We start from the raw sequence: 19,815 nt of genomic DNA on the forward strand, positions 1-19,815 counted from the left end.
ATCACCCATGATTATTAGATTTTCATCTCCCTTCATACTCTGCTTGCACCACTAGCATACATACACAAACTATCGTGCTTGGTGCTCCGTGGATTGTTGAACCTGATGAGAACAACCCTATCACTGAACTGTTTGTAGAAGTTCAGTCTATCTTACTTTCCTATTCATATCGACTCTTACTGCTGTTGCACCATTTTCTGCTGCTGTTGATATTACCCTTTATTGCCTGACCACAAATCCTTATCTTCTTTCCATTTCACTTCACGAACTACATCTAGACTGCACCTCTGTATTTTCCTTTTCAGATTTTCTATCTTTCCTGCTATGTTCAAACTTCTGACGTTCCATGCTCAAAAACACAGAACATTGCCCCATAGTTGGTTATTCCTTCCCTTTCCAAAAAATCATCCCCCCCCACCTCGCAGTCCTCTTGTCCGTTACACAGATCCGAATGGGGGTAGTAATCAAGAAACTTTTCTAACGGAGAAGTAATCATGACACTTTTTCAATTACAGGCCACATGTTCTGTGGATATACGCTTGTGTCTTGAATGGACTGGTCTTCATTGTCTTCTACATCCTCACGCCGTTGATAATTACTGATTATTTTGTCTTTACAAGACAGTTTCCCACCCTAAGTGCAAGAGGATGCTCTGAACCTCTGTCCACTCCTGTGCCCAAATTTGACAAGGTCATTGGCAGAATGAGGATAATGTCTTACGCTGGGAGTCTTTGGCCGTTGACGATTTTAATTCAGAATTTAAGCAGTTACTTGTTTGGAACCTGGGAATCAGGAGATTTTATTATCAGTCAAAGATGCCTCCCATTTTTTTCCTGAATATATCTTTATTGATAAAAGCTTGTGACATTACAATCTATTAAGATCTGCAGTCTCACATACATCACATGTGAAATATACAGGAAATAAATAAATATTACGACACCACTACATTACATTATAGATTACACAGTTTCCAAGTATCCATCTGGTATGAGGTGCCACAGGTATTGAATGCCCACCAGAGGAATGGACTTAGATAGCTGTTAGAGGGCACCACATCCACACTATGCTTTACTCCCACGGCGAGAGTGCCACAGTCGCAGGTTTGAGCGAATTTTATAACTTTAATTTTTGTAGCAAAAGAATTTTAATGTGCAGCCAGGTAAATACATATTGAACATAACACTAGTCCAGCCACAGGTGTTATCCTTAACAGCAAGATCGTCGCCACTACCATTCCTCTGGAACACCAACCTATGCACCAATACCTGGATTATCACAGATATGGCAATCTAGATCACGGTGTTGTTTTTGTTGCTGACTAAACGACTTTGGTCACATTCCAATTCCATTTGAGTTTCTCTCCATGAATAGCACTACTGAAGTTCTTGTAATGTATGGTTTTGTTCATCTTCCATGCTGCATCCACATTTTAGTGGATTCTGTTTCCACGCCATCCGATAGTCATGAATATCTCGGCGGATAGAGACGTCAGAGGGTGTTGACAGATGTAGGAATCCATCTATTCTTGATACACTTCTTGTGCCTGTATCACAGACGTGTTAGACTCTACAAACTAAGGTGGCCTGGATGCATAACACGTCAGCTGCATGGAGTCCCAAGCGGAACTATAGACCACGGATGACACTTTCCTGTACAGTGCCGCTGCTTTAATGAATTTGACACTTCAACACAGCCACGCACAAAACCACTTGTCACTGTATATTATAGGCAGAAGTTGTCCAGATCGTTAATAAAGTGCCATTTTAACCTCCAGGATAGTATTGTTGTTACTACACTTTGAAGTAATACTAACTCATGTTATTGTAAATGGTATCCAGAGGTTTCTTTTAATGGCACAACAGCCTGGAGTAAATCTTTCAGCTGAACATTAATTCGGAGACTTGCGTGCCCTCAGAACCAACGGCACCTTATTTTCCCTGTAAAGTCATCCATCTAAGCATTAGCTGAGCCCAACGTTGCTTAATGTCAATAATCGGGCTGGAACCAGTGTTACCCAAGCGGCAAGGCCATTGAGTACATAAATAGGTGGTTAACATCAACACTTCATGATAGCTCATCCACAGGTCTAAGCAGAAAATATGACATTCTTGTGAAAGCAGTGAGATATTAAGGCATGACTTCCATCTCCAAGTACTATACAACAGTTTATCACCTCACCTGGTCGCTGCGATGTTTTATTTACCAGCACACATATATGTAAATTAGGAGATGAAACAATTCTGTTGACGCTGAGAAGTGTAGATGTGTTTTAGTTCATCGACTTTTTTTTATACAAGTTATACAGACACAGATTTATGTACATTACAGACATAATTAATTACACTGATGTGCCACAGCAACAGTACATATATTTTGCTTCAGGCAAGACTGTCAGCTGAGGAGTAGCAGCAGTCCAGATCGATTTGCCCTTTATCATGGGCAACCACCACCATCACTGTATGGAATGTTTGACAGCAGCAACAGGCACAGGCTGTTGCCTTCTCGGCCATAGACCACAGACTTCTGCAGCAATATCAGTTACATATTTGTTTTACGCATTCCACGCACTGTTAAATTAAAAAAAGTCATTAGATATGCAGTTCTGAGTGAATTTTATTAACTTTTAATTCTGACAGCAAAAGAAGTTTGATGTGGAGCCAGAAAAATATATATTGGTTGTGAAGCTACTCCAGCCGCCAGTGTACTCAACTGTAACTACGTGGAGATTCTTAACATATACAACTACAAAGGTGATGTAAGTATTACGAGGTCATTCTGAACAGTAATGCCTCCGAATTTATTATGTGAATACTCTTAAAGCTTTTGAAATAAAACAGGCGTTATCGACATTCTACATCTTTATTTCTCATGTCTGTATATTTTCAGCTCTCAGCCACTGGAGGGCTCTGAACTGTATCGTTCAAATGGCGGTGTCTAATGTAACTATGTCAGTATGTGAGAAACAGCGTACTGTAATCGAGTTTTGAATTCGCAGAGGTCGTCCACCCTTGGACCACCCTCCCCTCCAGCATCACAATGCCAGACCACACACATGCGCTGCTACAGCTGCAATAATGCAACGCCTTGGATTCACCATCTTCGGTCATCCGCCATACAGTCCCAATTTGACTCCATCATATTCTCATCTGTTTCCATATCTTACAGAACACCGTCGAGTTAGCCATGATAGTCATGAAGCGGTCCAACCAAAGGTGAGGTTGTGGCTCCGTCAAGAGAATAAATATTTAAAATGTTAATAACATTTGTTTTGTTTAAAAAGCTTTAAGAGTGTCGACATGAAAAATTCAAAGGCTCGCCCTCATATAAAGCATGAGAAGCTCATTTCTCTCGAGCTGAAACATTATCACCTAAGTGAAGTCTTATGTTCACAGGATAGTGTACGACTGGCTATGTATACAGGGTGGTCCATTGATCGTGACCGGGCCAAATATCTCGCGAGATAAGCTTCAAACGAAAAAACTACAAAGAACGAAACTCGTCTAGCTTGAAGGGGGAACCAGATGACGCTATGGTTGGCCCGCTAGATGGCACTGCCATAGGTCAAACGGATATCAACTGCGTTTTTTTTTAAATAGGAACACCCATTTTTTATTAAATATTCGTGTAGTACGTCAAGAATTATGAATGTTTTAGTTGGACCACTTTTTTCGCTTTGTGACAGATGGCGCTGTAATAGTCGCAAACATATGGCTTACAATTTTAGACGAACCATTGGTGACACGTAGGTTTTTTAAATTAAAATACAGAACGTAGGTACGTTTGAACATTTTATTTCGGTTGTTCCAATGTGATACATGTACCTTTGTGAACTTATCATTTCTGAGAACGCATGCTGTTACAGCATGATTACCTGTAAATATCGCATTAATGCAAGAAATGCTCAAAATGATGTCCGTTAACCTTAACGCATTTGGCAATACGTGTAACGACATTCCTCTCAACAGCGAGTAGTTCGCCTTCCGTAATGTTCGCACATGCATTGACAGTGCGCTGACGCATGTTGTCAGGCGTTGTCGGTGGATCACGATAGCAAATATCCTTCAACTTTCCCCACAGAAAAAAAACCGGGGACGTCAGATCCGGTGAACGTGCGGCCAATCCACCTGTCATGAAATATGCCATTCAATACCGTTTCAATCGCACGCGAGCTATGTGCCGGACATCCATCATGTTGGAAGTACATCGCCATTCTGTCATGCAGTGAAACATCTTGTGGTAACATCGGTAGAACATTACGTAGGAAATCAGCATACATTGCACCATTTAGATTGCCATCGATAAAATGGGGGCCAATTGTCCTTCCTCCCATAATGCCGCATCATACAGTAACCCGCCAAGGTCGCTGATGTTCCACTTGTCGCAGCCATCGTGCATTTTCCGTTGCCCAATAGTGCATATTTTGCCAGTTTACGTTACCGCTGATGGTGTATGACGCTTCTTCGCTAAATAGAACGCGTGCAAAAAATCTGTCATCGTCCCATAATTTCTCTTGTGCCCAGTGGCAGAACTGTACACGACATTCAAAGTCGTCGCCATGCAATTCCTGGTGCATAGAAATATGGTACGGGTGCAATCGATGTTGATGTAGCATTCTCAACACCGACATTTTTGAGATTCCCGATTCTCGCGCAATGTGTCTGCTACTGATGTGCGGATTAGCGGCGACAGCAGCTAAAACACCTACTTGGGCATCATCATTTGTTGCAGGTCGTGGTTGACGTTTCACATGTGGCTGAACACTTCCTGTTTCCTTAAATAACGTAATTATCCGGCGAAAGGTCCGGACACTTGTATGATGTCGTCCAGGGTAGCGAGCAGCATAAATAGCTCAGGACCGTTGGGCATTTTGACCACAATAGCCATACATCAACACGATATCGACCTTTTCCGCAATTGGTAAACGGTCCATTGTAACACGCGTAATGTATCACGAAGCAAATACCGTCCTCACTGGCGGAATGTTACGTGATACCACGTACTTGTACGTTTGTGACTATTACAGCGCCATCTATCACAAAGCGAAAAAAGTGGTCCAACTAGAACATTCATATTTCTTTACGTACTACACGAATATGCAATAAAAAATGGGGGTTCCTATTAAAAAAAAACGCAGTTGATATCCGTTTGACCTATGGCAGCGCCATCTAGCGGGCCAACCATAGCGCGATCTGGTTTCCCCCTCAAGCTAGACGAGTTTCGTTCTTTGTAGTTTTTTCGTTTGAAGCTTATTTCGTGAGATATTTGGCCCGGTCGCTATCAATGGACCACCCTGTAGTTTAAACATCCACACATTGCATATCTACTATTAGAAACATACGGGGTGATACCGTAATGATGTAACAAACTTTCAGGAATGATTGAGAAGGGTAAATGTGTCAGTCTGAGGTAAGGGGCTCTGAACCGGAAACGGCCGAGTCGAAAGTTATAAGCGAATATCGTTCTGATACTTCTGACATTGGATTGAAATACTTGTACCGGTACTGCTGTCGCTAAGATTGTAGGGTAGGGAATTTTCGGAAGTGTTATTATGGATCAAAACAAGAAAAGTTTTCCCAGTAAACTTAGGCTCTAAAATGTATATCTTAAAAATTATGGCCACTTGTTCATTAGAAGGGATGTCTTTCACAGTAGCGAAAATGAACACGTGCTCATAGCCCTTAAAGTACGCATTTTAGATATCATATTTGCTGGACATTGTTCTCCAGTTTTGGGCCCTACTACCTCCACCAAAAATATGGAGACCAAAGAGCTTGCAATAGAAGAGACGTTTGTCTCACAGTACTGAAGATGAACAAGTGCTCCTGGCTCTTAAGGTATACATTTTAAAGCCTATGTTAACTAGAACTTTTTTCCTTCTATCGATCCATACTACCACCACCGAAACTTGTCCACCCTACAGTCTCAGTAACAACAGTGCCAGTGCTGAGTTTCCATTCGGCGGTTTCCAGAGCGGGGTCTCTTACCTCGAACTGATACATTTATCCCTCTCCATTGTTCGTGAAAGTCTGTAACATCATCACGCAATCACCCTGTACATTGATGATACTTACATCAGCCAATCAATCCAATGGTGCCAAAATTATCGATTAATGAGGCGTTGTTGCAGTGTCCATCTACTGCTGAAAAAAAAGCAAAGAAAATCCATCATTAGATTTGTAACATTGTGGGGGATGCGGTGTCTATAACTGTATTATTTATCATAAACCTACTGCATCTACCATTATATTAACACATACGCCAATAAGGACGATATAAGTATACTGTACTTAAAAATGCGCAAAATGTTTCTATGCTGGAGGTTAAACTGGTATTTTATTAACGATCTGAAAGATTGCCTACGTGTAAGCAGTGATTATGTGTGGGTGTCAAAGTCGTCAAAGCAGTGACTATGGTATCAAGCAAAGTGTGTGTGAAATTGATTAGGGAAGAGAGATATATTTTATTATACACTAAACCATCCTGAATAACATAGTCACCTTAATTATTGTTAACTAAGTTTAGATCGCTACTAAACAAATTACAAATCTACAGTCACTCAAAACGTTATTCGAAAACGCTTATTTCATTCTCTATTTGATGATGTTAACTACTTCATAAACACAATAATGAGTGTGTATCATTGCGTAGGTGTAGCTAGCAAGCTCTACAGGTAAAAATATTCTTCCAGGTTCAGTACAATTGAAAAGCAAAGAAAAAAAGACGCATGGAAGTGTTGCAGTTGTCTATGTGGTGGTAGGATTAATAAAGGGCTATGTATTACTGCTTCTGCAGAGCTCTCTCAATTAAATAATGTTATTTTGAGTTAGTAAATTACTTTATCTTTAAACTAGCCTACCAAATAAATATCACTGTGGATGTTCTATGTATTCTGTCCATTTCACACAAATACGAGGGCAGTTCAATAAGTAATGCAACACATTTTTTTTATCGGCCAATTTTGGTTGAAAAAACCGGAAATTTCTTGTGGAATATTTTCAAACATTCCCGCTTCGTCTCGTTTCATTGACTTCCGACAGGTGGCAGCGCTGTACGGAGCTGTTAAAATGGCGTCTGTAATGGATGTGCGTTGCAAACAACGGGCAGTGATCGAGTTTCTTTTGGCGGAAAACCAGGGAATCTCAGATATTCATAGGCGCTTGCAGAATGTCTACGGTGATCTGGCAGTGAACAAAAGCACGGTGAGTCGTTGGGCAAAGCGTGTGTCATCATCGCCGCAAGGTCAAGCAAGACTGTCTGATCTCCCGCGTGCGGGCCGGCCGTGCACAGCTGTGACTCCTGCAATGGCGGAGCGTGCGAACACACTCGTTCGAGATGATCGACGGATCACCATCAAACAACTCAGTGCTCAACTTGACATCTCTGTTGGTAGTGCTGTCACAATTGTTCACCAATTGGGATATTCAAAGGTTTGTTCCCGCTGGGTCCCTCGTTGTCTAACCGAACACCATGAAGAGCAAAGGAGAACCATCTGTGCGGAATTGCTTGCTCGTCATGTGGCTGAGGGTGACAATTTCTTGTCAAAGATTGTTACAGGCGATGAAACATGGGTTCATCACTTCGAACCTGAAACAAAACGGCAATCAATGGAGTGGCGCCACACCCACTCCCCTACCAAGAAAAAGTTTAAAGCCATACCCTCAGCCGGTAAAGTCATGGTTACAGTTACGCTGAAGGGGTTATTCTGTTCGATGTCCTTCCCCATGGTCAAACGATCAACTCTGAAGTGTATTGTGCTACTCTTCAGAAATTGAAGAAACGACTTCAGCATGTTCGTAGGCACAAAAATCTGAACGAACTTCTCCTTCTTCATGACAACGCAAGACCTCACAAGTCTTCGCACCCAAGAGGAGCTCACAAAACTTCAGTGGACTGTTCTTCCTCATGCACCCTACAGCCCCGATCTCGCACCGTCGGATTTCCATATGTTTGGCCCAATGAAGGACGCAATCCGTGGGACGCACTACGCGGATGATGAAGAAGTTATTGATGCAGTACGACGTTGGCTCCGACATCGACCAGTGGAATGGTACCGTGCAGGCATACAGGCCCTCATTTCAAGGTGGCGTAAGGCCGTAGCATTGAATGGAGATTACGTTGAAAAATAGTGTTGTGTAGCTAAAAGATTGGGGAATAACCTGGTGTATTTCAATGCTGAATAAAACAACCCCTGTTTCAGAAAAAAAATGTGTTGCATTACTTATTGAACTGCCCTCGTAGTAGGAAAAATGTGTGGTAGGATGATGAGAAACTTATCCTAGGAAGGAGCGGGAAGAGGCGATTTACAGGAAAATTATGTGGCGGTTTTTTTTTTTTTTTTTTAGTGTTGCTTGTCAACCTGGGACCCTTTATACTTAAATGGAGCATTGACACAGGTTAAATGTCAGATGTTCTCTTCACCATACACCGTAATGTGGCGTGTGTGTGTTATGCATCTGATTTTAGATATGGATACTGGCATCGTTTGGCAAAAGCTGTAGATGTTTGAAGAGCTCTCTGGTGACCTATGTGTGACAGGCAAACAGCCACATGTCATTGACAACCTCTAGACTACAACTTGGTTCTGTGTTCAGAAAGGTCTGTAAGTGACGTATAGTTAAGGACGCAGCAGTATGGCCTACTTTATCATTGCTCTGGAGATCTGTTAATCAGTCTTTCCCTGTATTGTCGTTATCAACAACTGTTCCATTAAAACTACAGTCTTTAGGAATTTAGTTTATCGCACCATTTCTTTAAATAACTGTATTGGGAGGCCCTTATGCTTGTCAGAAAATATGTTGTAGACTGTACATCTTGTTATTCAGTAGCGATCTGAAGCTACCAGATTCTCCCATTCACAGAGGCTCTCAAAGAATTCTTGCCATCCTTTCGCTCTTCTGTCGTATTTAACACTGCAAATTCTTTTGGTTTAATCGAAAGTTGTTTTGACTTTTCTATTTGATGAATCTGTATTTTCGACGACCGATTTCTTTTCAATTTCTTCACTCCTATACGCACTTCACTTATTCCTATTGATTTTATATCTAAGTGACTTTTTCCTCTCTTTTCTTTAAATTCTTGCAACTACTTTGAACCGTACGCTGTTTCGATATGATATCGAAAGCGCAATATAACATCTTTGCCCCTAGCTAAGGAACCACATGCTCCCCCTCTCGCCAAGGGGCATACATGCGCTCCGCCAAACCGATTATACTGCGACCCCTATTAGTTCGCTTTCTGTCGTAGACCAAAGATAACTGGAGGACCGCCATCCAAGGACAAGTGCTCGCAGTGGTATGTGACATGGACGCTAAGAGCAATTGTGGAAATTGAGTGTCATTTGGAGTGAGTATACGTTGCTGTTCTGTCAACTTACGTGTCTGAGTAGCCGACGGGTCAGACTTGGTGGAAGGAGGACTTATTTGTATCCACAGAAATCACAGATGAACCATAACTACTGAACCGTAACGCCTTGTTGGGTGAGCTCCTTTTTGTGTAGATTGTATGTGCTGCTGTTCGGAGCTATCTGCTGTGCCCTAGGTTTTGTTACACTATGTGCTTATGGTATGAGTTAACACCAGTTTCATTTAAAGAGTCTTCTGGTTGGGCTAACTTAAATTGGTAAAACTTATGTCAATGGCATTTCTGTCGGCGAGATTTGAGACTGGTTTGTAAATTATGAATATTAATTGTTCCACCTTAATGAAACTGATTTTAGTACTGGAAATAAATTTTACTGATTGCTGTTTTAAGTGAACCCTTAAGGGTATTCATCTTTAAATTTTATTTATATATTCTTTTATAAACCTAGCCTGGGTAACGTCAATTTGAAATCGACCTATGTAATGGCTACTGCCCTTTTGTTGAGATTAGCACTTCACTTTATTGCGTAAGTCCGATCAAATAATATTTCTCAGGTCTATATTTCACATTGTTAAACAGTTGTTCCTTTCCAGTTCTGACTTACTGTTTAACAACTCTCAACTAACCGTTAACTGTTTCTTCAGGCTTAATGTGTATTTTGGGAAAGTATGTTAAGTAAAATTTTTATTTATTTCAGTAATTACTGAAGTTATACTGTGCTTTGTTCAATTTCCATAGTGGGAGAACCACCTGAGTGAAATCAAGGTTTACACTATATTAGCACTTACAGTTTCAACTTGAAATTCATATATTAAATATTCATTGATCATTCCTTGCCTTCATCTGAGCTTGTTAATTTCATATTGTGAAAGAAATTTCTATCACACTCTTTGTGAAATTTTTATTTTTTGGGTAAAATGTTATGTTTTTGTGCCCTGCAACAGCTCCTGTCTTACTAATACATTTCATACTTTCTGCCAACATCATGGAGTAGAAATATCTGTGGAATGAGCATTCTGTACATGTTGTCAACATTAAACTGGGATTGTCACCTGATCCCGGGATATCGCCGTCTGCATACGCTTTTCGAAGTGTCCAAAACTTTAATGTAGACGTACTTCATACATCGTTACCAGTTATTTATTCGTAACAGCTGCTGGAAGAGAAGAGGAATACACAAATGGAGAAAATGCTGGATGTTGAAAACTTTGATGTATTGTGGTTTTTTTACTGCATTTTGAATAAATGTATTAAATTTGGTATCAGTGCAAAATGTGTAGTATGTTTGTACAAAATAATTTATGATTGTGAATTCCATATTTGCGTTCACACACAATTTCAGCCTGAATCTTTAATACACCACTGGTCATTAAAACTGCTACATCATGAAGAAACGCAGATGATAAACGGGTATTCACTGGACAATTATATTATACTAGAACTGACATGTGATTACATTTTCAAGCAATTTGGGTGCACAGATCCTGAGAAATCAGTACCCAGAAAAACCACCTCTGGCCATAATAACGGCCTTGATACGCCTGGGCAATGAATCAAACAGAGCTTGGATGGCGTGTACAGGTGCAGCTGCCCATGCAGCTTCAATACGATACCACAGTTCATCAAGAGTAGTGACTGGCGTATTGTGACGAGCCAGTTGCTCGGCCACCATTGACCAGACGTTTTCAATTGGTGAGATATCTGGAGAATGTACTGGCCAGGGCAGCAGTCGGACATTTCCTGTATCCAGAAAGGGTCGTACAGCACCAGCAACATGCGGTCGTGCATTATCCTGCTGAAATATAGGGTGTCGCAGGGATCGAATGAAGGGTAGAGCCACGGGTCGTAACACATATGAAATGTAACGTGCACTGTTCAAAGTGCCGTCAATGCGAACAAGAGGTGACCGAGACGTGTAACCAATGGCACCCCATACCATCACGCCGGGTGATACGCCAGTATGGCGATGACGAATACACGCTTCCAATGTGCGTTCACTGCGATGTCACCAAACATGGATGCGACCATCATAATGCTGTAAACAGAACCTGGATTTATCCGAAAAAATGACGTACTGCCATTCGTGCACCCAGGTTCGTCGTTGAGTACATCGCAGGCGCTCCTGTCTATGATGCAGCGTCAAGGGTAACCGCAGCCATGGTCTCCGAGCTGATAGTCCATGCTGCTGCAAACGTCCTCGAACTGTTCGTGCAGATGGTTGTTGTCTTGCAAACGCCCCCCTCTGTTGACTCAGGGATCGAGACGTGGCTGCACCATCCGTTACAGCCATGCGGATAAGATGCCTGTCATCTCGACTGCTAGTGATACGAGGCCGTTGGGATCCAGCACGGCGTTCCGTATTGCCCTCCTGAACCCGCCTATTCCATATTCTGCTAACAGTCATTGGATCTCGACCAACGCGAGCTGCAATGTCGCGATACGATAAACCGCAATGGTGACAGGCTACAATCCGACCTTATCCTCAGACGTATTCTGTATATTCCTCTTTGCAATCAGGACAATGACAAATCAAAAGACTAAATCTACATAACAATAACTGAGAACAGAAATCAGGAAAAGAGAACAACAAAAAAGCATTTTATAAATCAGCTGCTTTGATGGAGCTTGCCTTCAGGACATTGTTTTCCCCATTTGATTAAGAGGCAGAAAATATTAGTAGCTAAGATCCCAACGAACTCCTTGATGTGTGTCAGATTGTCCACTTCCCTTGATGCTGTTGGTCTGTGAAGCAACGGATGACACTGAGGGACTATACGAAATTTTGCAGGGGACAATTGGGATACAGTTAGTGGTCGCCTGAAATCGCGTTTGTACTAATCTGTAGCGTTTCCTGAGATCTACAATGGACTGTTCTCCGACGATTATTTTGGTTTCATATAACACTGAGGTGACATACGAGTACGTCATGATAAACTACTTAATATAGTGTCGGACCTCCTTTTGTCCAGCATAGTGCAGGAGTTGAACTTCGCGTGGACTCAAGAGGTTGTTGGAAGTCCCTTGCTGAAGTATTGAGCCATGCTGCCTTTATAGCCGTCCATAATTGCGGAAGTGTTGCCCGTGCAGGATTTCGTGCACGAATTGACCACTCAGTTATGCCACATAAACGTTCGATGGGATTCATGTCGGCCGATCTGGGTGGCCAGATCATTAGCTCGGACTGTCCAGAATGTTCTTGCAATCCGGTGGGGCGGCGCACTGTCATTCACAAAAATTCCATCGTTGTTTGGGAGCACGAAGTCCATGCATGACTGCAGATCATCTCAAAGCAGCCGAACGTAACCATTTACAGTTAATGACCCAGTCTATTCCATGAAAACACAGCCGACACCATTATAGAGCCACTCCCAGATTGCGCAGTGACTTGTTTGACACTTGCGTCCATGGGTCCGTGGGGTCTGCGCCACACTCGATACGTACCATTAGTTCTTATCAGCTGGAACCGGGACGTATCTGACCAGGCCATCGCTTCCCAGTCGTATAGTGTCCAACCGCTATGGTCACGAGCCCAGGAGAGACGCTGCAGGCGATGTTGTGTCGCTACGAAAGGCACTCGCGTCAGTTGTCCGCTGCCATAGCCCATTAACGCCAAATTTCGCCCCACTGTCCAAACGGATACGTTCGTCGTACATCTCACATTGATTTCTGTGTGGTTATTTCACGGAGTGTTGCTTGTCTGTTAGCACTGACAACTCTACGCAAACGCCACTGCTCTCGGTCGTTAAGTGAAGGTTGACGGCCTCTGAGTTGTCTCTGTAGTCCGAGGTGATGTCTGAAATTTGGTATTCTCGACACACTCTTGATACTGTCGACCTCGGAAGATTCAATTCCCTAACGATTTCCGAAATGGAACGTCACATGCGTCTAGCTCCAACTACCGTTCCAAATTCCAGGTCTGTTAATTTCCGTCGTGCAGTCATAATCACGCCGGACACCTTTTCACATGAATCACCTGACTGTAAATGACAGCTGCGTTTTATCTCTTGTATACCCGATGTGACTGCCATCTGTTTCTGTGCATATCGCTAGCCCCTGACTTTTGTCGTCTCAATGTAGATTAGAATACCGAACCTAATGTACGAGAAATGCAAAGTGGATCAGTGGATCCACTACTTAATGTTAACTGTAAGTTCCTGCTCTCTCTCTCTCTTTCTCTCTCTCCCCCCCCCCCCCCCCCCCTCTGTGCGCGTGCGTGCGTGTGTGCGTGCGTGCGTGCGTGCGTGCGCGTGTGCGCGCGCGTGTGTTTGTGTGTATGTATGTATGTATGTGTCCATACGTATGTGTGAACGGCCGTACCTTTATGTATCTAATTTTCTTCATCTGTGATGTTGTGTGATTTTGCACATAATAGAGACACCTGGTCTAGGGAGTTCGCCGGCATGGTAGCTCAGCATGTTCTGTCAGAAGGGTCAGCTGCCCTCTGCAATAGAAAAAATGAGTGAACGGATCAACGATGAACTAGAACAGGTGTCATGGGACGTCCGCCCCGGACAAATGCAACGAACAAAATGAGATCAGAGAAAAAGGGTGGTAGCGTCTTCACTTGGTGATCAAACCGTTCTCGGTCCCCGGTTCGAAACCCACCATAGTTAAATTTTTTATTAATAATCAGCATTGGCGGCCGCATACCCTCATTTTGCCAACGGCCTTTTCAAAGAGGGTGGAGGAACGGACAGAGGTTCAGTGCTCTCTCTTGTCCTGTGGGTGGGAAACAGCCCCTAAAGGCGGAAGATTCAGCAATGATCAACCGAATGAGGACGCAGAAGGCAATGGAAACCACTGCATTAAACACACGTAACGTGTATGCACAGGACATGTGGCCTGTAACTGATCTTTCCATTGGCAAAAGATTCCGAAATAGTCTCTCTCCGGAAGGGGACTGCCAAGAGAAGGTGACTATGAGAAAAAAAATTGAATAATCAACGAAAGGATAATTTTCTACGAGTCGGGGCATGCAATGTCAGAAGCTTGAACGTGGTAGGGAAGCTAGAAAATCTGAAAAGGGAAATGCAAAGGCTCTATCTAGATACAGTAGGGGGTCAGTGAAGTGAAATGAAAAGACTGCCGGCCACTTTGGCCGAGCGGTTCTAGGCGCTTCAGTCTGGAACCGCGCGACCACTACGGTCGCATGTTCGAATCCTGCCTCGGGTATGGATGTGTGTGATGTCCTTAGGTGAGTTAGGTTTAAGTAGTTCAAGGTTCGAGGCGACTGATGACCTCAGATGTTAAGTCAAATAGTGCTCAGAGCCATTTTTTTGGAAAGAAGACAAGGATTTCTGGTTAGATCAGTACAGGATAAAATCAACAGCAGCGGAAAATTGTATAACGGGAGTAGGATTCGTTATGAATACGTAGGTAGAGCAGAGATTATGTTACTGTGAACAGTTCAGTGATAAGGTTGTTTTTATCAGAATAAAAAGCAAACCAACAGCGACAACGATAGTTCAGGTATACATGCCGATATCGCAAGCCGAAGATGAGGAAACAGAGAAAGTATATGGGGATACTGAAACAGTAACACAGTACGTAAAGGGAGATGAAAATTAATAGTCACGGGGGACTGTCATGAAATTGTAGGGGTAGGAGTAGAAGAAAAGGTTGCAGGAGAATATGGTCTTGGACGAAGGAATCATAGAGGAATAAGACTAATTGAGTTCTGTAATAAATTTAGGCTATTAATAGCGAATATCTGTTCAAGAACCACAAGAGGAGGATGTATACTTGGAAAAGACCGGGGGATGCGGGAAGACTTCAGTTAGGTTACATCATGGTCAGATAGAGATTCCGAAATCAGATACTTGCTTGTAAGGCGTACCCTGGAGCAGATATAGATTCAGATCACAATGTAGTAGTGATGAAGAGTAGGCTGAAGTTTAAGAGATTAGTCACTAAGAATCAATACGCAACGGAGTGTGATACGGAAGTACTAAGGGATAACGAGATACTCTTGAAGTTCTCTAAGGCTACAGATACAGCAATAGGGCATAGCTCAGTAGGCGCTACAGTTGAAGAGGAATGAACAACTCTAAAAAGGGCAACCAGAGAAGTTGGAAAGGAAAAGATAGGTACAAAGAAGGTAACTGTGAAGAAACCATGGGTAATAGAAGAAATACTTCAGTTGATCGATGAAAGAAGGAAGTACAAAAATGTTCAGGGAAATTCTGGAATACAGAAATAGAAGTCGCTAAGGAATAAAATAAATAGGAAGAGCAGGGAAGTTAAGATGAAATGGTGGATGAAAAATGTGAAAAAATTTAAAAAGAAGTGATTGTCGGAAGGACTGACTTAGCATACAGGAAAGTCAAAAAAACCGTTGGTGACATTAAAAGCAAGGGCGGTAACATTAAAAGCATAACAGGAATTCCGCTGTTAAATGCAGAGGAGAGAGCAGAAAAGTGGAAGGAGTACATTGAAAGCCTCTATGAGGAGGAAGATTTGTCTGACGTGATAGAAGAAGAAAAGGAGTTGATTTATAAGAGATAGGGGATCCAGTATTAGAATCAGAATTTAAATGAACTTTGGAGGACTTAAGATCAAATAAGGCAGAGGGGATAGACAACATTCCATTATAATGTCTAAAATCATTAGGGGTAGTGGCAACAGAACCACTATTCACGTTGGTGTGTTGAAGGTATGAGTTGGTGTCAGACCATCTGATTTTAGGAAAAGTATCATCCACCCAGACCCGAAGACTGCAAGAAATGACAAGTGCGAGAATTATCGCACAATCAGCTTAACAGCTCATTCGTCCAAGTTACTGACAGGAATAATATACAGAAGAATGGGACGATCACTTTGGTTTTACAAAAGGTAAATGTACCAAAGAGGCAATTCAGACGTTGCGATTAATAATGGAAGCAAGACCAGAGAAAAATCAAGTCACGTTCAAGGGATATGTCGACCTGGAAAAAGCGTTCAACAATGGTACAAGGTGTTCTAAATTCTGAGAAAAATAGGGATAAGCAATAGGGAGAGAAGGGTAATATACAATATGTGCAAGAGCCAAGAGGGAGTAGTAAGAATGGACGACCAAGAACGAAGTGCTTGGATTACATAGAGTGTAAGACAGGTTCAAAAAATGGTTCAAATGGCTCTGAGCACTATGGGACTTAACATCTGAGGTCATCAGTCCCCTAGAACTTAGAACCACTTAAACCTAACAAACCTAAGGACATCACTCACATCCATGCCCGAGGCAGGATTCAAACCTGCGACCGTAGCAGTCGCGCGGTTCCGCACTGAAGCGCCAAGAACACAGCGGCCGGCTGTAAGACAAGGGTGTAGTCTTTCGCCGCTACTCTTCAGTCTGTACATTGAAGAAGCAATGATGGAAGTAAAACAAAGTTTGAGGAGTGTATTTAAAATCCAAGGTGAAAGAATGTCAATGATACTATTCGCTGATGACATTGCTATCCTGAGTGAAAGTGAAGAAGAATTACACGGTCGGCTGAATGGAGTGAACAATTAAGGATTAAAAAGTATGAATAGAGTAGATCGAAGAAAGACGACAGTAATGAGAAGTAGCAGAAATGAGACCAGTGAGAAACTTAACATCGGGATTGGTGGTCACGAAGCAGATGAAGTTAGGGAATTGTGCTAACTTGGCACAAAACAAGAAATGACGGACGGAGCAAAGAGATATCAAAAGCAGACTAGCACTGGCAAAAAGGGCATTCCTGGCTGAGAGAAGTCTAGTAGTATCAAACATGGCCTTTAATTTGAGGGAGAAATTTCTGTGAATGTACGTCTGGAGTGAGGCACAGTATGATAGTGAAACATGGGCTGTGGGAAAACCGGAACAGAGGAGAATCGAGTTATTTGAGATGTTGTGCTACAGGCGAATGTTGAAAATTAGGTGGACTGATGAGGTAAGGAATGAGGAGGTTCTTCACAGAATCGGAGAGGGAAGAAACATGTGGGAAACACTGACAAGGAGAAGGCACAGGATGATAGGACGTCTGTTAAGTCATCAGAGAGTGTCTTCCATGGTACTAGAGGGAGCTGTAGAGGGCAAAAACTGAAGAGGAAGACAGAGATTGTAATACATCCAGCAAATAATTGAGGACGTAAGTTGCAACTGCTATTCTGAGATGAAGAGGTTAACACAGGAGCGGAATTCATGGCGGGCCGCATCAAACCAGTCAGTACACTGATGACCCAAAATGGGAAAAAATCATGAAGAATGTTTGGTAAATTCTTTGGTAATTTTCTGGTCAGTTTCAAATCGTTTCGCAATACCGTCAAATCAAAAATTTAGTAGAACAAACTTGGCAACACAATGAAATCGCGCATAAAAGAGAAAAGATGTCACTGTTATAAAGAAAAAAAAAGGCATTTGACAGCTGTGGCACCTATCGCAAAGATACTAAATGTCTTTTCATTTTGCTCTTCAAAACTAAGAGCCTAATTTATTCCAGGTACCAAATGCGATTTGTTATGTTGTCTACGAAACGTGTACATCATATTCACGGCACCTACGAATGGAAGCTGTCTGTATTTCCGTTGTAACGACAATTTGAACCTGCAGCATGCCTACACCGTCCAAAGATCACGTTACCAGGGTGGCAATATATGATGACAGTAAAAAGTCTGTCCTGTCCTACTCCAGATATATTTCTACTCTATGGCCAGTTCATCAAGTTTTTACTTACCCAAGGCTTTTTCACAGTCGCTTATACCTACATGTTAGTGGCAGATTCTCTATTGTAAGTGCGGTATACACCAACAAACAGCATTTAAAATGTGCTCTGCTCTACTCTGTGCCAATCACTTGTATGTATTGTAAACTACCAGGTAAGTTACAGGACAGATGATGTAATTTGTTTAATAGTGTATTACAGTTTTCCTATATGCGAAAATTGGCTGGTGTACGAGTAAACCCTCTACGCAGTCAAGATTGAAAAAATGATGATGAACTATGTTCTGTCTGCCTACAGTTTTCATTGCCTACTTGTAAAATGTGTGGAAATTGTTAACCCAGAATTCAACAAAGAGGATATAAGTGTGCCCGCATCTCGTGGTCGTGCGGTAGCGTTCTCGCTTCCCACGCCCGGGTTCCCGGGTTCGATTCCCGGCGGGGTCAGGGATTTTCTCTGCCTCGTGATGGCTGGGTGTTGTGTGCTGTCCTTAGGTTAGTTAGGTTTAAGTAGTTCTAAGTTCTAGGGGACTTATGACCACAGCAGTTGAGTCCCATAGTGCTCAGAGCCATTTTTGATATAAGTGTTATATCGAAGGTGGATGAACAATTTTCTCATCCCGGGGCATTGTCTCCATAATACGACAAAATGTAAATATAACCAAATTAGGATTGTTTATGAGAAATAATATTATTCCATAGGTTTTATGAAAAATAAGCAATGTGTCAAATAGACTTAAATAATTCCCTATTAAAGAAATTACTCCTGTAGTGTAGTTAATGTGTTGTGCGTACACAAAAGAAAACTGGGAATCGAACACATCAAAAAAAAAAAAAAAAAAAAAAAAAAAAAAAAAAAAAGAAGCGAACTTTAGAATTTGGCAAAAGCAACTGCCACAAAGAAATAAAGTAAACAGTTCTTGAAGAAAGAACAAGTACTTGCATATTTTCAAGTAAAACTTACAACTTACTTTTAACACAGTGTATAGTTGAAAATGTATATATAATGGGGGAAACAAGACATCAGCAGTTACTGTAAATAGCAATGGAAAGCGTCACATGTTTGAGCACTCACCTCACAGAAAACAATGGATTCAAAGCTGTTTGCTAAAATAAAATTAAAAAAAAAAAACGAAAAATCTGTTTATAAACCTCCATTCCCATCGGAGTCTCGTTAAAAAGGATTTTTGTACTGTATCAACGTGTGGTGGTCTCAACATATTGCATCTAGCAACAGAAAACCCATTTTCCAAGTTTAAAACTAATGCGATAATTACATTTTACAGGCTTTCATTTGCTAAAATGGTAGACTTTAGTTTCCGTGCACAAATTCCACTGGAATATGGGGACGAGTTGCCACCTTACACCCGAAAGGTTGTGGAATGCCTTAACAATGCAGCACACAAAAGCCAAAATAAAATTCCTGGGGACAGAACTAATTGTTGAGGCCACGCGACAGTTATTTTATAACAAAAGTTACTTATTTATTAGAATTCGACAACACACAAGAAAAATAAACATAAGGCTCAAAACAGCATTTTCTGTCAAGGAATAAAACTGTACATAAATTACCAAAAGAGATTAAAGAAATTGCAAAAATACACTTATTTAAAAAGGCAGCTAAAAAGTATCTGTTTTGCAATACATTTTATACATTGATTCATTTTATACATTGATTCAGACATTCAGAAATTGTTAAAAATTAAACTGGATGTTACTAAAACTACACCAAACAAACATAAAGGAAGCATTGCTTTCTATGTGTAAATGTATATTTACATATCAGTAAACAATTT

General features: G+C 41.6%; 1 long non-coding RNA gene across 1 annotated transcript in view; it reads right to left on the reverse strand.

The window, feature by feature from the left end:
• Window positions 1-865: 865 nt before the first annotated feature.
• LOC126234275 (uncharacterized) overlaps window positions 866-19,815 on the reverse strand; it is a 139,382-nt gene continuing 120,432 nt past the window's right edge. The window contains exons 2-3 of the long non-coding RNA XR_007544700.1: window positions 6,075-6,140; window positions 866-2,570 (exon numbers count right to left, since the gene is read on the reverse strand). This is a non-coding gene — a long non-coding RNA (uncharacterized LOC126234275). The remainder of the gene's footprint in view (window positions 2,571-6,074; window positions 6,141-19,815) is intronic.

Source organism: Schistocerca nitens, chromosome 2 (genome assembly GCF_023898315.1).
Source record: "Schistocerca nitens isolate TAMUIC-IGC-003100 chromosome 2, iqSchNite1.1, whole genome shotgun sequence".
Classification (NCBI taxonomy): Eukaryota; Metazoa; Arthropoda; class Insecta; order Orthoptera; family Acrididae; genus Schistocerca; species Schistocerca nitens.